The 20,429-nt window shown below is 41.1% G+C and overlaps 1 protein-coding gene across 8 annotated transcripts in view; it reads left to right on the top strand.

Moving 5' to 3' along the window:
- KMT2C (lysine methyltransferase 2C) overlaps positions 1-20,429 on the top strand; it is a 190,868-nt gene that overhangs the window by 8,317 nt on the left and 162,122 nt on the right. Inside the window, exon 1 of one of the 8 annotated variants that reach the window (XM_053942516.1) lies at positions 9,317-9,597. The exons of the other annotated variants lie outside the window; for them this stretch is intronic. The gene's annotated coding sequence lies outside the window, so the exon portion shown is untranslated. Of the gene's footprint in view, positions 1-9,316; positions 9,598-20,429 lie in introns of those variants that run through there. 8 annotated transcript variants of the gene reach the window in all.

The following is a 20,429-nucleotide window of genomic DNA, read 5'->3' as shown; positions in this document are numbered from 1 at the left end:
TCTGACAAATGGTTCTCTGATTTGTTTTTGAAGTATTTAGTGAATGCAGTTCCCCTCTATCTCTAGGCAATTGGTTTCAGTAATTAATTTTGTGTAGTATAAAATAAATATTCTTTACTGCTGATTAAGCCAGTTTTGTCTTGTATTACTCACAGCTAAGACTCCACAGCTGAAATGGAGAACAGTTTTTATACAAAACTTTTTCAGGCGATTGTCTCTGTTGTTCTGCGCTGAACAAGCTTAACCTCTTAAGCAACATAATACTGATTTAACTGATTTATCCTTCAAAAGATTTCTAGTCTTTATTAAATTTCTCTTGGTTAATATGAGCCACTTCTCGATTTATCAGAATGATTTTTGTTAAGGTCTTGTCAACAAAAATATTTGTAGCCCCCGCCTCTGCCATGTCTTGTATGTAACTCTCCTGTGTGTGTGAATGTCCTCATCCAGGTCCTGGAGGAAGGGACTTTCTTGCAATGTTCATCCGCATGGATTGAAAAGAATTTGCAAATAAAAACCCTCTGGGTGCCATAGCTCATTGCTGCCAGCCTCTCTTAGGGCATTTTTACCAGGACTGTATTAGGGAAGATGATTGCTCATGGTTTAGAGATTACTTCTCTCTGTTTCTTACGCATTGTGTGAAATTCTTCCAGTCCTGCTGACTTGAATTTCTCTGATTATTTAGTCTAGCAACAAAATCAGTTTCTAGTATTAGCTACAATAAATCTGTTTTTTGAAGGCTAAAATACAGAAAATGGCATTTGAGTCTGTTTTGTTATCCATTTGTTCTTTCTAAACACTATTTGTACAGACTTTTGTGTTTTACTTCTTGCTTCTAAAATATTTCTGAAACTTTGTTTGCCTTTTATACTGCACAGTGGTAATACTGCATGCTGTGCTTTTATCTCTTCTGATTTTTATCCCTGACAGTTTATGCTGTTCCTTTATATTCATTAAAATGCCCTTGTTTCCATTCCTAATATGATTCTTTCTAGTTTCAGACCCTTATTACAGGCTGCTTTTATGTAGCCTGTATTGTTCATATAGATTTCCTATCTCTCCCCTGCTTTGGAATACTTTGCCATTGTGCACGTTCCAGTACAATAACTGCCAGTCCTCCTTTAAATTGTAGTCTCAAGAGATTCTAGCAACAAGTTCAAAGAGTTTGTTGAAATTTGCTTTTCTTCTTTCAGTTAATTGAAGATAAAAACTTGCTTTCCCTCTCTACTGCTCTCACTTTCCCCCTTCCTTGGCACAGGGAGTGCTTCTCGTTACCACTTCCAGCCAAATCACTGTACACATTGAGATGTTTAAAATGGAGCCTGCCCTAATAGAGTGAAGTGTGAAGTAACTGCTCTTCTGGCACCCTCAACTTTGTGAAACAGTTGTCCTCAGCGTTTTCACAAACATGTTGGGCTGTTTGTTCTGATATTTTGGTTTTCTATTAGACGTATGGATGATGAAGGCCTCGTCTTACCCTCTGAGATACGTGCTCTGAAAACTTCTGCTAGCTGATTCCAAAGACTGAGCAGCTTCCTCAGATTTTTCTCTCCCAGCCTTCCCCAGTTCCTTTTTTCCCTAGTTCCCATTCTTTTTTGCTTATGTGTTTGTTTCACCTCCAGCTTTTTTCCTTCTCTGTTTTTTTCCCTTGTAATAAAAGCAAGTGACTATTTTTTTTTTACCGTGGCCCACTGATCTGATGAGACTAGAACTTAGAAATGGGCCAGATGCTTTTCATTGTGAAGAAAAGCTTGGAAATTTGGAAAGAAAAAAACCTGATCGTTTCAATTTCCTTAAATTTTTCCATTTCTAAGAGGGGCTAATTTGTGGCTATGCTAGTGTTTTGTATGGATGAGGGGCATGGCTGTAGCCAGCAATAGTGTTCTGGCACACGAAGCACTCAGCTTCTTGTGAGAAACCCAGCAGGGAATGTTTGGAGTTGCTGGACACTGTTGTCCCCAGTCTTGTCTCCACTGTCACACGGTTCCAGTGGTTGCTCATCCAGTTCTGACCACTCTGCCAAAACAGTTCTCAAGGCTGGCCCAAGGTTTCGTGTGGTCCCCACGCTGTTCCCAGCATAGTTTGTGTGGGGCTGCTTTGTGTGGGAGTTTGGGAATTGGATAGTGTGGATGGAAGCTGTCCGGTGCTTGTCAGCCTCAAGGCCAGCACCACCACCTTTGTTCAATGTACTGGTATAACCATAACAGGATTTGTTTTGTTGTTGGCGTTCTTTCAAGGAGGAATTCAATCAAACTGATAGAATTCTCATCAGTTTCACTTTCAGCCTCCTGGGCAAACAGTGTGCCACAGTTAATGTTCTCTAACCCATAGGGATGTGAGTTTAGGAGGAACAGCTCACTGCAGAATTGCTCTAGAGGGAGCAGAGGAGATGGGATGTACAAGCCATGAGGCTCTGGGAAATGCTGGCTTTCAGTGCTACACAATGTTTCCTGGTTCGTGTTTTGAGTAATTAACCTTGCATCAGACATCCTGGTGGTAGAGATTTATACAAAGGAAAGTGCAAAACATATTCAGCAGGAATTCTAATTAATATTTCTGCCTGTGTCTTCCAGAAACCCTTTAGGAGGGAACTGGGCCCAGAAATGGGAGGCTAACTCAAGAAATAAATGATCTGTAAGCAAAATTATTTAAAGAAATAATCTCTGATCTCTTTCATGTAGCACTAAGGACTGGCTCATGTCTGGCTATGCTATTGTCTCTTTCTTTAATGGAAAGGGAGAGTATTCTTTGTCTTGTGGTACGCTGTGAACGGCTTGGAAATACATTCATTTCAAATGTATTAGTTGGTAAAGAATAAATATAAAAGCTTGGTAAACTCACATTTCATGTGCTCTCTATGTGGTCTTCTCAGACAAGGATACATTGGTAGAGCAGAACAGAGAAAGTACTGTTGGTTGTGAACCTACTTTATGGACAAGCAGAAAATCTTGATCTCAAGGCTTGTTAACCAGATGCTGTCAGTGGGGGTTTTAAATTACTGATAATGTAAATAAATATTTGTTTAAGAATATTTTCAGCTTATTTTTTTTTAATTCATGTGTCTCTTTTAATTTTACTTGCTTTGGGCTGTCTCGATATGAAAAAAATAACCAGTTTTTACATTGTTAACTTGGCCATGTTATTTTAAAGGCTTTTTTAGACCAATGAGAGTTTCTTGCCTATTCTTTGTTAACATGCTCACACTTAGAAAAAGTGAAGTCATAGTTGTCTTGGACATGTTTAAACTTGAGTTGAAGCTTGGTCTCTCAGCTATTCCATATCTTCTCAGATGCACTGTTTTCCTTGTGTGGCTAGAATTTGGAAGAGTATTGTGATAGACATTTGTTAGCTGGGTTTTATCTAAAGACTATAAATGTTGTTCAGTTAAGTTGTTAAATATTTCTGGAGGTTCTTCCTCTCTTTTTAATTTTTTTTTTCCTTTTTGTCCCCTAGTGTGTAGCCTGAACTGAAGCTGGGGAATTTATATCTGCATGGATGTGACCACGTCATGTGGTGTGGGAGCATATTCCATAACAGCTATTAGTAATGGGCCTTGGGGACAGGGCAGGGGCTGCATTCTAGCTCCTGTAGTCATGCCACCTAGGTTTCTTTTTTAGGAGCATTGTGATGGTCTCGTTCCTGTCTGAATTGTTTTCTTTCAAAACTTGAAAAGAATAATGATATTTATTTTACTGTTCTAGAGGACCTTACTAATGAAAGGAGGAGGTGTTTTTAAATTCTGCAGAGGTCCTTATGCTTAGTCAGAAGAATGAAGTAGTTATCTCTGAAATGCAATTCAGATAGACTGGGGTCTGGGCAGGGGTAATCTAATAGGAAATACTAAACAAAGGTGTTTAGGTGTGAGTTAGGTTGTCTGAGCTTCACCTTTATGCCCTGATCTCTGTTGTCTGTACTTGGAATAAGTTATTTCAAATAAGGTCCCCCAAATGGATTTCAGCACTGTGTGTAATTACACAGCTATGTAAACAACAAACTGAACTTCAAAATATTTTTAAACCATTTTGGGGACTGACTCTGACCTGCTTTGAGGAGGAGGTTGGACTGGCTGACCTTTGAGGTCTTTTTCAACCTGAGTGTGATCCTAGTCCATGAGCATCCCTGCTGATGGTGATGTCCATTATTTCTGTGGTACCCATTGCTTTTACACAGTGAATGATGTGTAATAACTTTTATTACGTAGATGATGTTTTCCTAGATTGCTTATGGAAAGAAAACAGTTTACTCAATCTCTTTGTTTCATTGTCTGTGTTTCTTATTTCCTTTGTCATCTGATACTTGCTTTATCTATTAATCTGTGTGATTCCACATATACTAAATAAATTATTACTTCCTTACACGTTGGGATTGTTTTTTTCAGAAATGGTGTCACCTGGCATTCCAGATTTTCTTTTTACAAAGTACATTTAAAAGTTTATCTGCTAGAAAAGGGTAGGACTATTTTGATTATGTTAAAGCAAATATGTCAGAATTTATATTCTCATTGAATTTCCATCATGCACTGTTGAAAACAGTTTTGTCCTGCCTGTGCTAGCAGCTAACAATGCATGTCACTAGCAATGAGTCATTTTCTGATGGCCTGGGAGTGTTCAGGTATTTCTGTTGTCTGCCTCTTCTCATATTGTATCTTCTTTTGAACTTGTGGTTTTTAATCTATATTGCTTTTTAGACCTCTCTGTACTTATTTGCTCATCTCTTTCTTTTTTTTTGTGATAAAGAAAATTTTCATCAGGAACTCTAGTGACAGGACAAGGGGGAATGGCTTCAAACTGTCAGAGAGCAGGTTTAGATTAGATGTTAGGAACAAATTCTTTGCTGTGAGGGTGGTGAGGCACTGGAACAGTTTAACCAGACAAGCTGTGGTTACCCCATCCCTGGAAGTGTTCCTGGCCACTCTGGATGGGACTTGGAGAAACCTGGTCTAGTGGAAGGTGTCCCTGCCCATGGTAGGGGGGTTGGAAGTTATATTTGCCAAACCTTGCCAGTCAAAACCATGAGAAGAGACAGAATGTGATGCTTTCTTTATAGAAAGCTATTTCAATTATCTGATTTACATTGCTATTCAAATTCTGGTTCTAAAAGCAAGCTTGCTAGATATGGCATCTTAGATGTAATGGCTTTAAATCAAATTTATCACAGTATGTTAATGTGGGTATGCAGTTAATACACAAAACATGTTTCTTGGCTGTGTGACATGCTGCCAACCTGTCTTTGGGTCTAGATATGATCTGGTTCATGCTCACAAGAAGAGAAAGCAGGGGTGAGGAAATAAACTGTTTGGGACCTTCTTTTATTTTATTTTTTACTTTTGGAAGTGGAGTCTATCTCTAGAGAATGTTGTAGTACAGGTTAGAAACAAAGAACTTCCAAACCCCTTCAAATGTAGTAAAAAAAGGAGTCAGTCTTCTTCTGTTTAATCCTTTGGCATGGAAATTGGAATTTACAGAGAAATTATTCACAGAAGAGGGTGGTTTGAGTTGCTATGTAGCATGGAAGCATAAAGGGATGCTAGAAGGTAAAATGCCTTTACATTTCAGTAGAGTTGCCAGGCTAAGGAGAAATATTTGCATTTCCTTTTCTGCTGTTGTCCTTTTGTAGCTCAGTACTTAGCCTTAATCTCAAGTTGTTACAACTGTAATATTTTTAGAAACCCATTGAATATTTTGGAAATAGCAGGTCTGCAGGAGTTGAGGAAAATGTTTGAGAAAGACAAACACATTTTTGAGCTTCTTAATATATCTGTCTTTACATTTTAAAATCAATGAAGTAACAGATCCAGATGTATGACTCAGAGTAACCAATACTTCTGTTGAGAAGCCCATGTCTTTTATTTCTCTATGTGTTCCATCTGAAATTTTGATGGGAGTATATTGGAATTGGTGACTTGTTTTATTTCTGAATTTCTTATGGTTGCTGTGAAGAAACATTCTCTCAAAGTTAGGAATGTAAATAGGGCCTATCACAAACATAGGGCTGCTTTGCTCAGTGTGTCTTAACTCAAGTGTGGCATCCTTGAGTTAATCAATTTGAGCTTGGAAGAAAACAGTCCACCATATGTATAGACATAAGTTTTTATCTTAATCATTAAATCTATCACTTCTGTTGCTTATTAAAAAAAAAAAAAAAAGAAGTCTGAGGAGAGACGACTGGTCCCATTTTTCCCATGTACATTTTCTTGGCAGAAGCATTGGCATAAACACTTCCTGCCTTGCCATTATGGTGACACACGTTTGTGGAGATGTGTGAATCAGGGCAGGGAACTGCTGCAGACACAATTGCTTTGCCTTTTCTCAGTGTCCAGCCCTGCTGCTTCTTGCTGGGTTGCCCTGTAGCAGGTTTGGTCTGGGAAGAAGAGGTATGGGGTGGGATCAGCTTCCATTGGAACTGCTCTTGAACATATAATACTACTGAATGCAATTTATGGGCAGTTTGTGTGGAGAAGTAGTAATCAGTCAACATGACTGGTGTTGGACCACATCTGACTGTGCTGTAGTAAAATTATCCTTTTTCCTTCCTAAGATTTTTATGGCAATTAATGTGCTCTTACAGAAAAAGAACTAAATCTCACCCTTTGATGTGAGAGAAAATACATCCTCAAAGAAGGAGAAGAACAAGGTCAGCTAATATGGCTTCATACCTGTTAGCTTGGATCTTGGGTCACATGAACAGCAGGGAAAAATACTAACAGTCATTTATTATTATTATTTTAACCAGCCATTACTAAATTACAGCTTGTTTGTGCTAGCATACTTAAACTTGTCAGGTGACCCATTACCTTCTAAGTTAGAACCTGAAGTTTTTAACAGTGTAACATCTGCAGGTTTAAGGTACAGCAGCACAGACAACCATGTGTATTGACAGAGGGGTCAGTCATGCTGCAGGGGTATCACCTGGAATGGTACCATGAAAACAGGAAGTTCTGGGATAGATGACACACAGGAAACTTGGTAGTCCAGCCTTGCTTACTGACCCTAAACACTCCTTTTATTTAATACAGTTTGGAAAACACACAGCTTCTCTCTGCTGTTTGATATCTTCTTTGGTTGAAGAGGAGCTTGCTTTATTTGATCTGAGAATTATTGGTTAGAAAAGTGTTTAAACTCAGCAGAGATGGATGCCCAACAGGGGCTTGTCCTGGCTGAACCTGAAGGACTGTGAGTGTGAAAGGGAATAGGCAAAGTGATTAATGTCTCAGTAGGGGCTTTGCAATTCACCACTTGTTGGTTGGACCAAGGCAACCAACCCTCACTGCAAAATAAACCCCTGACATTCACCATCTCAGCTAAGGTTTAGAATAACATATTTAACCTTCTCATTGCAGCAGACTGAGTGTGCTAATACATGTGGTTACAGAGATGTGCTGATAAGCCAGAGCCTGATAGTACCTTGTAGCCAAATATATTTATGTGTCCGTACCTGTACTAACATGGCACAATGGTTCTTATACAATAGTTACTTGTTTCAGAGTAAACATCTGGAGATTTTTTTCATGTGAGTGCTTTGTTTTTAAAATTTTATCTTCATCTTTGTAGAATGGGTTTGATAAAAACTTTCCTGTAGGCTGGGCACCTAGAACATATTCCAGTTGAAAATGGAAGGAGAGGGAGCATTGGTCCACTCCCTCTACCTGGGTAGATCCCGTTCTGTGAATCAGTGTGGGAATTTGGGTTTGTTTTGTTCAGTCTTAGAGGTGAAATGATATCTTTGAGTTCCTAGGTGCATTTCTTGAGAATTTCTCTAACCAGTACTCATAAGGCAATACTGAACTTACTTGCTTGTCCACAACAGATTAACTATGTCCAGCTGCAGCTTAGTGTGACAGAAGAGATTTTGATAAGAAGAAAATATTGAGATGAGTGAGAAAATAGAGGTGATGCTTGTCTTACTTTGTTTGGCAGACAAGTCAGATTATTGTTGTCAATGTGTCAACCTGTGTCTTGCAGATGTCTGATACTTAAACAAATTTTAAGAAAACTTGAGATTGACAGAAGCAAAGCATTACACAACAGCTGCTTTGGGGTTTTTGCATGAAGGGAAGTTGAACAAAGGTAGTTGCGTTACTGCTCAAATTGGCAGTACCCATTGGTTTGCAAGTATCTATCAATGCAAGTGAAGTGACACTTGCGTAATGTTTTCTTGATTTGTTTTTGTGTCTGTAGGAGAATAAAATTGGCAGGGAGCATTTGGAGGATTAGGAAAGAGCCGTTTGTAGATGGACATTTGTCAAGCTTTGCTTTCTTAGCTTGTCCAGTCCAGATTGTTTTGGAGAAGTGTAGAGCAGCCTGGAAAACGTTGGGGGGCGGGGGGGGGGGGGCATGAGAGGGGGAGAGAAAAAAAAAGAAAACTAAAACACAAAACACTAACTCAAACCACAAAAATAAACACCAAGAAATTTCACCTCAACATAAGGAAGAACTTCTTTACGTTGAGAGTGGCAGAGGACTGGAAGAGGCTGCCCAGGGCAGTCATGGAGTCTCCCCTCGCTGGAGACATTCCAGACCCACCTGGGCGCGTTCCTGTGTCACCTGCTCCAGGTGACCCTGCCTTGGCCGGGGCTTGAAGTAGTTGATCTCCAACCCAAAGGGTCCTGTGATTCTCTGGAAAAAGGAGAAAAAAAAAAAAAAAACCGCGATCCCCGGAGTCCCACGTTAGTCTTTCACGCGTGAAAGAAACCCTGGTTTTCCCAAAGCAGCCCCAGCAGCCGAGGAGGGGCCGCCAGGAAAGCGGCTGGCGTCTATGGAAACGTAACTTTTGGTTGCACCGCTTTGTTAAATGGAAAAGTGCGGGCGTGGGGGGAAGGGAGCGGGAGCGCTGCCGCCCGCCGCGCTCGGAGGGTGCTCCCGGACAGGGCCGGGGGAGCGGCCGGGCGCTCCCGCGCTCGGTTCCCGGGTTGGCCGCCGGGCTCGCCGCCGGGACGTGCGGGCCCCTGCGGGGGCGCGGGGCGGGGGCCGGCCCGGGGGAGCCTCCGGCGGGGGCGCTGCGCCTCCGGCCGCCGCCGCTCCGCCTCCCGAGCGCGGGCGGCCCCGCTCCTGCCGCAGCGCTCCGGTCCGCACATTGGCGGCGCCCGGCTGCGTCGGATCTACTTTCTCTCCCTCGGCTCCTTTTTTTTTTTTTTTTTTTTTTTTTTTTTTTTTTCCCTCTCCCTTCTCTCTCTCTTTTTTTTTTTTTTTTTTTTTTTTTTTCCTTTCCCCTCCCCTTCCCCCCGCTCCCCTCCCCCTCCGCCCTCCTCCGCCGGCGGCCCCAGCCTGGTTCGGGGAGGATCCCGGAGCCGAAGTTCCGCGGCGATCGGGGCTGTGGCGCATCGCTCCCCGGCGGCGCCGCCATGGGGGGGGCCCTGTAGAGCCGCCCGAGGCCCCGGGGCAGCGGCCGGGGGAGCGCCGAGCGAGCGGCACGAACATGGCAGACCGCGGGCAGTGCTGAGCATCGCCGACTCCGCTCCGCGCTGGGCTCGGGCCCTGGCATGTAAATAACTTCTCTTTCCTCCGGATCGCACCGGTGCCAGCCCCTCCATTTTCCAGAGGGGATTTGCGAGCGGTTCCGCGGCGCTGGGCGATGTCGCGCAGGGCCAGTTCGCCGGGGGTGAGTACGGCTGGCGCTGAACTTCTTTGTATCGAGGGCAGGCGGTGACAGCGGGAAGGGGCTCCCCGGGGACGGGGGACCCGCCGGGACCGGGTGGCAAACTTGGCGTGGGGACTGGGCGCCGCTGGCACTCGGCACGGCGGATTCGACGCCGTTTGGTCAAAAAAAAACCCGGACCCGCGTCCAGACGTGGGTGTAGAGGTTCAAGTTACACGCTCGCTGGATAATCCGCGGCCGTTTACAAAATAAAAATAAGGAAAAGGAGGGTGGTGGGTGGGAGAAAGAACCACAAAAGCCCCGCTCGCTCTGACCCGGGCGCAGCCGGGCATCCGGTCAGCGCTGCCCTGGGTACACCTACACACGTGTGCCCGCAGATATCCTTTAAAAAACAGGACTTTTTATGGATACCTATAGCACAACTATTTATTTTTCCTTTTATATTTTTTGTCACTTCCTGATGTAAATACTGGAGAGATGGAAAATGGAGATAGGGTTAATTTTTCTTTAATATTTTGAAGTATTCCGTGCACGCTATTTTTGAAGAATGTGCCATTTTAATTTTGCACGCTTTCAAAGCATACCTTTATAGTGTTAATTTTAGGTGATCCTCCCACTGTTTTAAACTGTAGTTCTAAACTAAGAGTGAAAAATAAAAACACTTGAAAAAATAAACTATGTTTCTAGCGCATAATGGATGGTCAGACCATCATATATGATGATTTTCATGTGAGCAAATAGGTCATAAGTCAAAGTAAGTGTTATGTAACTGGCTGGATTTAACAAACTTGGTACAACTGTAAAGGAAAAAAGTCTTGTTTCTTTTTTTATTTGGGCAGTATGAGAGGCTGGCTACCCCTTTTTCCAGTGGCCTTACTTCGTAGCAGGCTGATTGAAAAAACCCACCCAACATAACAACCTATGCTTTCAAAATACGATCCAGTTAATTTGTGTAGTGTTTTGTATTTTCCTGAAAAACTCCTTCGGTCTTGTGCCTAATTCTGGATACTAAACACTGCACACTCACCAGTAAATCATTAGTTAACACTAACTGGATTCTTACATAATTGAAAAACGTTCCTGAGTTAGTTTAGATTTTTGTTTAACTTCATTTTTTTTTTCTTAGAATAGTGTTATTTGGCGTAGAGCTGTTGAAAGAACTGAAGATCAGTATGAAAATGGTTTGGGGCTTTTTCATGTGAAGAAAGAAAGCAGTAGTGGGTTCGTACTCCTGTAGCAAAACTGAAACAACTGGGCAGACATTTAAAGGTTCTCAGTGACTCTGTACAATGCTGGGTATTGAAGTACACACAGCTCCTAAGCTGGAGGTTACGTGCAGGGGTCTTTGTGCTGTGTGTACATCATGGTGATGGTTTGTGTGTGGTGTTTGATGCTCCTGCACAATAAAATACACTTGCTACAGAAAATAACTGCAGCTTCCAGACTGCTGAGTGGAAATATTTTAACCATCTACTTGTAAGAGAGAAGCAGGAGATAAGATAGACTTTTTTCTCAGTGCTGTGTGATCAGCTGCATCTAAGTGCCATTGAGTAACTTCACTGATGACTACTGTACATTTGTTTTTAAAAGGTTTGGTTATGCATCTTTTACTGCTTTGTTGTAAATGGCCTTTCTTTTGAGAATATATTTGGAGGTCAAGTATCTGTAGTTTTTAGTTCCTTGCCTCACTTACAGGTCATCTTTATAAACTGTTTTATGACTCTTGTTTTGTTTTGTCTGTTCTATGCAAAGTAATACCTAATACTCTGCCAGCATTAAATATAGATGCTTTTCAGTCAAAATACTTGTTTTTTTGGTAGGAATAGTATTTAATTTTGTATAATTATTTTGTCAGACTCTGCATTCACTTTATATTTTTTTCTCCTTGCCTTTTTTTTTTTCCTTTTTTTTTTTTTTTCCCTGTATTATTCTCTCTCAAGCAGAAAGTCCTGCAGAGTTTTGGCAAAATGTTCTTTGGAAGCTTTTTTTTTTTGGAGGGGAGGACACGGGGTGATATTACTGTCATTTACATAATATACCAGTAGAAAGTAGTTGCATCATGTACAGTTTCTTAATGTGACCGTTCATTGGACTTGCCTGAAAATGATCTCTTAAGGGTAAATGGCTGAGCAGAAATTAAAAGCAGCCATGTATTTGTTCCTCCTTTTGTTTCAGGCTAAAAGGACCATTCAGTATGTGCTTTACGTGTATTTCCAGACTTACTGTTTTTAATTTATTCAGCTATTTAAAAATAATGGTTAAAGTGTTCTTTTCATATCACTGCTGTCAATTCTTACGGCTTTGCAATTCTGGTTTCCTGTTCTGAAAGTGTGGATAGAAAACTCTTAGTATGGAGGAGTATGTACTTGATATATGCCATTTAGTATAAAACACACAGCCCAAGAGGATGGGAGACTGGCTCTGGAGTGTTGTCAAAAGCATACTCTAAAAAAGCTGAAAGACACACTTTTGTTTTGTTTGGGCAGTTCCAATTTGAGTAATTACTAAAGCTCCTGGAAGCCCTGGGACGTAGGGTGTTTGAAGAAGTACTGAGATCCAGTTTGACAGTGGGCCTTCAGCTAGTCTTTTATAATTCTGTCTTTCCTCTGCGAAATCCTTTTGGCATGTTGTGGTTCTCTGGCAGGATCCCAGCGTGTGATATCACAGATATCAGATGTCTCCTTGCGATTCACGGCATTTGCCGTGCCGCACTGGTGCTCCCTGGGACGGCCGAGGTGAACCAGGAAATGTCATGGAAATTCGCTAGGGAAAGCGTGGCAGAGGAGCTGTCACGTGGCTTTGGGAATAGGTGAGCGCCTTCTGTTTGACAGTGTTCACGTCTTTGTGTTGGGTAATCTCATGTGGAATGTATTCAGCAAACAGATGTGTCTTTTAGTGGTCCTGACAGATTTTTTCCCTGACATCTCAGATGGAGTTGAGTGGTGAAACATCACAGTGAAGCTTTGTCCTTTGGAAATATCTTTGATTAAAAAAATGGAGCATAATTATTTGTGGCCTTCCTCGTTAGATTTTTTTTTTTTCATCTCAGTGTTGAGGTCCAAAGCCAGGCACAAGCATGGATGATATAATGCATTTGGAGGATATTTGGCTCCTCCATAAGGTCTGTTGGAAGTTAGTCATAGCACTCTGTGTTTCTGTCTGCCTCTTCAGGGAAGTCTCCCTCTTGTTTGTACTCACTGCTGAAATGTTACACAGTAAGTGTGGCTTGTGCTGATGGTGCTTTTGTAATACAGCTAGAAAATAAAAGATTTCACGTTGGCCTCTTTGTCCAATGTCTTCACCCTGATTTCCAAGCATTAAAAGGTGAATACTTGTGTAATGTTACTTAATTAGAAAAGATAAAGGCATGGAAGAAAAGAAGAATCTGCTTCTGTATTTATTTGTTTGTTTAGCCAGGACTTGCAGTTCTTGGGTATAATTCAGTTTCAGGAATGAATTCTTTGTTTTAGATGGAGCTCTATGTGTTCCTTCCAACCACACACACTTCCATGTTGTTTTTACTCTGGATCTTTCTTTTTCTCTATTTTTTTTTCCCTTACTTTTAATTCCTAGGCCCCAAATGCCCCGATAGTATAAAAAGAGATGGTAGGTTGCTTTTGGAAGACTCAGTTCAGGAAGAAGTACATGTGAGAGCAGGTTATTACTGCCAGGTTTATATAGTTCATATATAGTTTATAATTAACCAGTTTGCAGTCCCTGTTAGCATGTAATAGCAGGTGCCATAGAGAAAAATGGGACAAACTCTGAAAAGGGCAGTTCTGGGAATAATCATTCGGTGTGGGATCTGTTTGAGGTGGAGTTAGACCAAGAGGAAAGGGAGCTGTATGTTTTCCAGAATTCAGAAAACCTCAAACAGAATTCTTATTTAGGCTTACAGTTCTGCAGAAATCTGCCACCTTTGAATCAAGTGACTTGTGAGGGTACTGAGTTTAATACAATTTGAAGGCTTTTTTGAAGCAGGAGGAACAAGGTGAAAGGATGTCATATATTTAGTGGAACAAAGAGGATGGGGCAGGGGGAAGGGATGGGTTGGATGGGACTATGCAAGGATGGTGTATCTGGAGCAAAGAGAAGGAATAAGGTCGGAGCTTTATTTTAGTCACCTTGCCCTTAGGCTTGAGTGGGGCAATTTTGTCAGCATGGTTTTGTGGCACTACTGAGAATGTATTTAGCATGCAAGAAGACACCAGCAGTGGTCAAGGACAGTGATGAGGGAATGAATGAACCTAGAATATTTTCTCACCTTTTCAAAGGTCCTTGATCTGGGTCAAATAATAGGTGTGCTAGGTGTTGTCACTGCCATGTCAGCCTTGCCTTGTGTACAGAAGGTTTAGTCACAGTTGTGGCAGAAGTCATTGTGCCACAACTGTGACTAAGTGTATGTTCAGGGCTGCCATAAAATGGAGGTTGGGATTGAGCAGTAAGTACTACTATTAACCTTTGAGACACTGTTCTCATTGGAAACGTTTCACTTTGGCTTTGTAGTATTTTCATAGAAGGCTGATTGCACATAGGAAGGGGTACAGAAACAAGGTGGAGGGCTTTTGGAAGCATCGTGGGTCTGCAGTGCTCAGGAAAGAGGAACCCAGAGCAACAGGAATATAAGCTGGAAGACAGATGGGAGATGGATGTTGAGGGGCATGGACTTCAGTCTTTCTCTTTCACCTTAATCCACCTTGGTGAGGTAGCTTGTCTGTAAGCAGTGCTTATTCTTATGTGTATTTAGTTGGCTTTTCCTTTCTGTTTCCTTGTCATCTTTGTTTTCACCTTGTTAAAAGAAGCTAAGATTTTTAAATTAAGAAAAATAAACAGTCTAGGGAGCCATGTGAAGACATTTTATGCAGCTCCAGAAATAACAACTGTTACAACTTGAAGTTTAGTTCTCGGAAGAAGAGAGTGATGGTGAGGAAATCTGGAAGATTCCTGAGGTAGTTTGTTTGGATCACGGTACAATCCTGCATTGAAAAATTCTTGAAACTGGGCTGGGGAGAGCAGTCTGCTGTATAGATTTTGTTCAGGTATTTATTAGTCAACAAGATGTAAAATAGTTAGATACATCTCTTTTTTTCTTCTGGTATATTTGTCCTCAGATAGTAAAATCCGCCTAGAAAGATGAAAAATGTTTAGCTATGAGGAGTTAAGTTAATTATTTTCTTCCATTTTTCAGAAATGCATGTAGATATTGACCCTATCTTGATGGCTGTGGTTTAGTAGCTGAGATGGTTGTGTCACTTTTCCATAGAAAGTTTTAGAATCCTGGAACAGCTTCTATTTCAGGCCATTCTATTGCTTCCCTTGGGGATATTTTGAAATCGGTTGACTCCAGTTTAGTTTGTTACCAGAAAGTCAGAGTTTCTGGGCTGTGCTGTGTAGCCAGGGATTGCTCTGGCCAGTTCTGATATCTGCATTCACCCATGTTGAAGAAGATAGTTGGCTGCTGTTTTCTCTGGTGAAAACTGAGATGTAAAGGTTAGGGAGAGGTAGTTCCCCTGATCATTGACAGACCTACATACAGTTGATATCTAAACCATCCTATATTATATTTATTTCTTTCCTCATGGCTGCCTAATCTTCAACATCTGCTGTTGACAGCTTTGCCAGTACTACAGAGGAGTTTTCATTATTGATGCCTCTGGACCTCCAAATAAAGAACTGTCAGTGAATAAGTACTGTATGGATTCATTTAATTATTAATCAGCATGATGGGGTATTCTCTAAGGTACACAATTCTATTTCAAAGACAAGTCAAGTCAATAGAAAGTTTTCCGTTGAAATAAAATAGTCATGAGAGTAAACATTCATCAGTACAAGTAAGAATTCGATAGCCTGGACTGTTCTGCACACACTGTTTTGAATAGAGCCAACCAATCACTGCTTTGCATGATCAAAAACTGTGGGGAAGAGGATGCTTCAGAGAAAAATAAACCAGCCATTGTGGAATAGTTTTTCATTCTTCAGATACCAAGAAAATGTGAGAATAATTTTCTGTCAACTTAGATTCTGTGAAACATTGCTAAGCTGAAATCACAACAATTATAAATCGCATAAACTTGTTCTTGATTTCTCTATTATTCTTTTACTGGCCAATTAATTCATGTTTTACTCCCACTGCTTTGCAGAGGCTGGCAAGAATCACAGTCCTGTTGTGTGCAAGGAAAAAAAGAAGGGGCACTTTGGGGTCACTCAGAAAGAACTAGGCTTATTTCTTCCTGAGCTAGATATGTATTTCATGCCTCTGAGACCCAGCCTACTGTCAGCTACTTGATTTCATCAAGCACAATCAGCATCTGAAAAACTGATATTTATCAGTTTATCAGAGTGATATAAGGCTGAATAATTTTGCATGTAGTACTCCACATCTTGTCCTTGCGCTTCTCCCAGTCTCCTGTGCCAGAAGTTTCAGACCAGGGGGCAGGTAAAGGACAGCTACTTAGTTGGCTTTCTTGGTAAGTAAGACATACATTTGTAGGTGAAGAGTAGTAGACTTTTTCTAGGGAAGGCTGTCTTGCCAGGCCTTCCTTGTAATTGAAAAGCCAGTGATGGTTGTGGTCTCTTCTGTAGTTCATAATGGCAATTTTTTCTGACTATTCTGTAACATCTTCTGAACATGGAATTACTTCTGAGAAATCTAGCAGATGGTATAGTTAGGGGCAGAAAATTAGTCGTGGTGGGGTCATGTCTCTTAAGAGAAGCAAGGATTGCAGGGGGAGGTAGTTGCATTTTAGGGAATTCAATTTGCAGAATCCTTTCAGTGGTTACAGCTTGTATTGAAGGACGATACATCTTGAAATAATCTCTCCTGTAATCTCCTCTCCAGTCCTTCAAACAGCCTCCTAAGCCTGCTAAACTCATCAGAACTAAACTTTCTGCAGATCATTCTACACCCTGATTCTACCTGAGCAGCAAAAGTGAAATTTACTGACAGAGCTCCGTGCCAGCTCAGTACACACACTCCAGTTCAGAACTATCCAGGTCGTGGGATTCTGCATAATACACTTTGTCTTTTACTAGGTTTCCTCATGAACATTGACCACATCCTTATGGAAAGTAGATGGGTGAAATTAAGCAACTTTTAGGAATGAAGATGAACTTGCCAACACTCAATGCACATCAACTGTTTTTCATAAAACTCCTTCCTTGGCTCTTTGGTCGTGGTATTTAAAGATGCTTGTCAAGTTCCATCAAAAAGATGAGCCTGAGTGCTCAAAGTCAGGATTTTATCCAAGGTGGGGCAGAAAAACCTTGCATGAATCTCTCTTGGTAGTCTTTAAATGACAAGAAGAAGCAAAAAATTACAAATTCCCTATATAAAGGTATCGATTGGGTATTATTTCAGATTAGAAGATAGCAGCAAAATGTCAGGTAATTGTATTTCAGGACAGAGGGGCCTTAACTTATTTCTGATGTTGTGCAAGAAATTTGGCAACTTAGATCCATTGATCTGCCAGAAGAGCTTCATGTTGCTTAAATACAAGAAAAATAGGTGTTCTTTGACACTGAAAACATCTTGTCAAAAAGCATGATTGTAGGATGTGAAGCTTGCCTCATGTGCTGTGGTAGATCCCTGAGTAAGGGATAAGGTATTTAACTTTTTCAGTACAGTATGGCCAAAGATCCTGGAGGGGAAGGTCTACAGGATGCTTGGGCATTTTCTTTGCTTCCCCCCATGCAGAACTGACTCTGGGAGTCCACATGGGAGTATCTGGACATCAGAAATCAGGAACCAGTCTTTTGGAGGAATGAAACTTCTATAAGCCACTAAAAGCTGCACAGTCACAGGTTCAGTTTTCAGAGTACAGGATATTGAATACAAGGCTGGAAATAAAGTTCAGTGTTGCTAAAGATGAATCTTTAGATGTGACAATGATCTGGACAGTATGATGAGCTTTCTTGGTTCAGAGTCTATTTGTAAAATAATTTGGAGAAATTACTTATTTCACAACAGCATCTGTGCTGGGTCAGATCAGAGATGTGGATGTCCCATCACCATGTTTCCTGCAGTGGTTAATAGGAAAGTAAGACAAAAGTAATTTTGTAATGATACTTCCCCAAGCCTCTAATTGCAGAAGATTGGGAAAGAATTGTGGGATTTTTGGAGTCAAGGATAGTATTGCTGTGTCAGATCTGTTGAGCATAAAATTCTCTTTTGAATGTGTCCAGCCTCTTCTCAGTCACACAGACTTTCAGTGTGATGGGCATGGAGTTCCACAGTTCAGCTGCAGAGTGTGAGAACAGCAGGCTTTCACTTGGGAGTTTGTTGATCCTTCTACCTACTAGCATCAGTGCTGTGTAGTAAGTGTTGGAAGAGACAGTAAATGCTGATTTTGTGATCACCTTTTCAATGTGAATTGTGGTTGTAATTGTCAGGATACATGAAAATGTATGTGTGGGAATACCAGACTATGTGCTTTCCAAAGATGTGGTTGACAGCGTTAGGGCACATCAGGGAAATTTTATTTAAACTGAAAAAAAATAGTATGCATGTAACAGGACTGCCTTTTGAAGGCAATAAGAGACAAATAGACTCCAAAAGCAGGATTTCTGGAGTGTTAGCAAGTTTGCTGTGGTTCTTAGGGATTTTTGCAGCCTTAAAGGTACCATGGTATCTTGTTTTCTGATGTTAAATGTCTATTGCATAGCTTAGGTTTTTATTCATTCTATTAGTTAAATAATTGTATTTGGATAATGAACCTGTTTTTTATATAATATAAATTAACTTAATTATTCTGTGTAATATGTCTCCTGATAGTACTGGTTGTTAGTGAATTAAGGTTTCACACTTGATGATGCTGATGTCTGTGGATCTACAGATCTTTTAAACCCCCAGTGTATTGATGCTGTTATCAACCAAAGCTGCTGCAGCAGCTTTATTTATTTTTCCTTCCTCAAGGGTACTGTAGAGGCCAGTTGGAGCATTAGCCACCAAATGCCAAGGTGGCTGTAGAGTAACTGCAGCAGCATTTCAGCATCTAATGGACCAGGTCACGTGCAAAGCCTCATTAAAATATGATTAAAGTATCCCCTTTTGTTCGTTCAGTGGAGCCAAGCCCGTGCTGGACCCTCCATTATGTTTGTGCTGTGTGCTTGGAAATGCCTCCTGTTTTTTGTGAGGCTCCTTGTTCACCCCCCAGACCCCAGCCCTGTCCAAACCTCTGCTGAAGAGGCTTTCCCTATTCCTCTGCCCTCTTCCATCCACTGCTGATTAAATGCAAGGAAATGAAAATGGTGTCTGCTTTCATTTAAACATAATCTGCTAAAGACAAATACGAAGCTTCTGTTATTGTCTGGGGGTGTCTCCTGCTTTCCTGTACCTCTGCTTTTTAACTGCTGAAGACTGGGGTGTGGGGTGGTTTTTTTTGTTTGTTTAGGGTTTTTTTTCTGGTATTTAATTAGTAAGCTAGCCTTGCAGTTAAAGAACCAGCATAAATTATGTTGGTAATTTGCCATGACCACCTGTGGTAGTACATAAGTAATGAGAGAATAACAAAAACTTGCAACTGAATTAAAAAATAAAAAGGATTTTGTTACGCTTTCTAACACAAGCCTTCATGGCTCGTCTAGAAGCAGTAAAAAATGGGCTGTTCCTTAGGTTTATTTTTTGTGAAACATGGAAATCAGTATGCTTAAAGCTAGAGACTCATAGCACGAATCCACAAATTTAGTTTGTATCTTTGATCACATACAGCCTTGACAGTACCCATGGACAGCTTAAACTTACAGAAACATGGTGTAGTTGATTAAGTCCTGTGATCAGTGTAAATGACTGGAGAGGGACAGCGGTCTTCTTGTAGTCACTGGAATTTGAGCAAATGAAGAGTATTATTTCCAAATCAACATGTTGCAGAGGAAGAAGGGGTAGAAAATGCTATAAAAGTTCTTAGATCTGGCTTTTCTTTTGACACTCTGTGAAATCAGATGATTTGGCACTTGGAACTGCTGTGGGTAAGAGGCGTTCATAAGAAATAAAATAAAATGTATATGTGGCAGTGGTGGGGGAGGCGTCTGTTCTGAAAACATCTGAGATGCTGGAAAACTTGTCCCCAGTGGGAAAGAGAAATTGCATAGCTGGCACCGAGGCTCGCTACTTATGCTTATGTGGCCATATTTAGAAAAGGATCAACACTAGGAACTGAATTATTAGAGAAGTGAGTGACTGGAGGGATTGAACATAAAGGAAATTATTTCTGTCTGGCTTGTTTGTTTGAGTTGGGCCAGACGATGCTGTGGGAGGGCTGCGAACTGCAGACTCGCTGCCTCTGAGGAGTGAATCTGGAAATGAGTTTGAGGAGGTCAAAGCTTGTTTGAGCTCAAGCTCCTCCCTACCTGGGTTTGGAGGTGGCTGCCTGCAGGTAGGAGATGAGCTGGAATGAGAAGGACCCCCTTGACTTGGAAAAGCCTGGAAAGACTTGATGGAGCGAGATGCAGGCTCGCTGTGCTGTGTGTAGTGCTGTGGGAGGCTTCTGGTTTCAGTACATCTTGCAAACATTCGCGTGTATAAGTAAAGCAAACAACAGCCAATTAAAAAAAACCAATGCCACGTTTCAAAGAAGTTGTATATATAATAAAAAAGAAGGCTGTCTTATTAAAAAATACTTGTTAGTATAGCAGCACAGTTCATCACAATTATTTGCATCTATGTGGTTTTGTTGCAGAACAACAGATTATCTAAATTAATCAATTAATTTAGGGTGGTGGGGATTAAAACAGCACTTCTAAGGAGAGATCCAGGAGGAATGCTTTCAAAGTTTTTAGGAGCAGTTAAACGACCCTTCCCCTCCTGCTTTTTTTTTTTTTTTTTTTTTTTTCCCTTTAAG

This window comes from Vidua chalybeata, chromosome 1 (genome assembly GCF_026979565.1).
Source record: "Vidua chalybeata isolate OUT-0048 chromosome 1, bVidCha1 merged haplotype, whole genome shotgun sequence".
In the NCBI taxonomy this organism is placed as follows: Eukaryota; Metazoa; Chordata; class Aves; order Passeriformes; family Viduidae; genus Vidua; species Vidua chalybeata.
Note: the sequence above shows the minus strand (reverse complement) of the source record. Positions and strands in the feature narration are given on the sequence as shown.